Raw genomic sequence first — 1,818 nt, forward strand, 5'->3', positions numbered from 1 at the left:
ATTCGAAATTCGAAATTGTTTTTGAAACTGCTTTTTTAAAAAATTTAACCCGATAAAAAGAGTAAATAAGAATAATTATATGAGTAATGTTACATAGTTAGCAAATATTATCATTTTTAGTATTTTGTATACATGAATCAATATAATTTACACCCATAAATCAATATAATTTGTACTCGTATTTTCAAAATTTGCACATATAAACTAAAAAAATGACAATTTAGTATTTATGCTGATCAAATGATGGCCAAAAATACTAAAAGTTATTGAACTCCAAAAATTTCTTTAATTATATTTTTAACATACTTTTTAAAGTAAAAGCCTCTTTTAGATTTTGCTTGATTTTTTTTGTACAAATTTTATTTTTTCTTTTGATTTGTTTTGTGCTATTTTTCTTTTTGGGTTCACCAATATAATTAATTCCCTTAGTGGTATGGAGTTGCTAGCTAGTTGCACACTATACTCAGGTAAAAGAATGGAAGAGAATTAATGTAAGACCATGCAACAGCTTATTAGTAAGGAGCATTTTAATATTTTATTTTTAGATATAAATGTTTTGGGAATCTAAAATAATAATAATTTTAGGGTGACCCAGATGCTCTCCTTAAGGTGAGGAAACATTACATCATTTAATCAGGTAGGTCTAATTAATTCAAGTTTATTTGTTAAATATAACTATCATCATTCGTCAAGTAGTTGAGTATTGGAAGCCAAGAATGTAGAGAAACACAAAGAGAACAAGGCAATACTTTACTTTAAAAAAGAAAATTGTATCACGTGATTAGGTCGCTCATGACTCGTTTTTCAATTTGGCCAATTTATATTAATTATCATAACCGAGCGTCCGAGCCAATGTATGTATTAGCTGCACCTAATAATTTCAATTATTTAGTTTTCTAGTATTTAAATATTTAAATTATCACAGTTTTTTCTCAGGATTTTAAATTGTAGTCAGAAATTTAATTAATTTGAGTTGGTCAAATAGTTAATTTATTTGTCGACTTAAATAAATTTCAATAATTTAAATTTTACTGTGTATATAATAATTTATTAACAAATGACATACTCCTAAATTAAATTTAGATTCGCAATATATTAATTATTGATCTGTCAGATTGAAGATACTGTGAAAAATAAAAAATAAATGTGATCAGAGTTGTAATTGTGACTGTAATATCACTGCTGCAATATCTACCACATTTGTATTTAGCGACAATTATGTGTTGCCATTATATATACGTTTTTCCCATTATTCTTGCATTACAGAATCGAAAACCACGAGACTTTCCAAAAATCAATAGTGACAGAGATTATTTTCAATGTTTTGCATGGCTTGTAACATAGGAAATTAGGTATGTGATATTCGTTTAGGAGTTTGGTTTACCATAATGGAAGAAAAGACAAAGTGAAAGAATTCCTTCATTCAAAAGATTAAAAGAGACATATATTCTATAAAACGATAACAAAATTTAAGGAAAGGAAACAATGTGTTTGTGATGCTGAGGTGAGCTTTAGTTTGTTGCTTTGGTGAATATGTGAACATTTTTCGTGTCATAAGAGACAATGCAGAAAAAGAACACAAAGGACCTTCCCATAATACTCTCTTTTGTTTCTGGAAACCACGAAAGCTCTTTTGTTCTGTGCTCCATTCACAACCGAATCCACATCCATACATCAAATATGTTACGTATACATTAAAATCAATCACAAAAATCAACTACCAATATAAAATACATATTAAAATAAAAATATACATTTAAAATAAATTAAACTACAAATATATTTATATACAAATATATATACATGATAACATTTTAA

This window comes from Arachis ipaensis, chromosome B07 (genome assembly GCF_000816755.2).
Source record: "Arachis ipaensis cultivar K30076 chromosome B07, Araip1.1, whole genome shotgun sequence".
Lineage (NCBI taxonomy): Eukaryota > Viridiplantae > Streptophyta > Magnoliopsida > Fabales > Fabaceae > Arachis > Arachis ipaensis.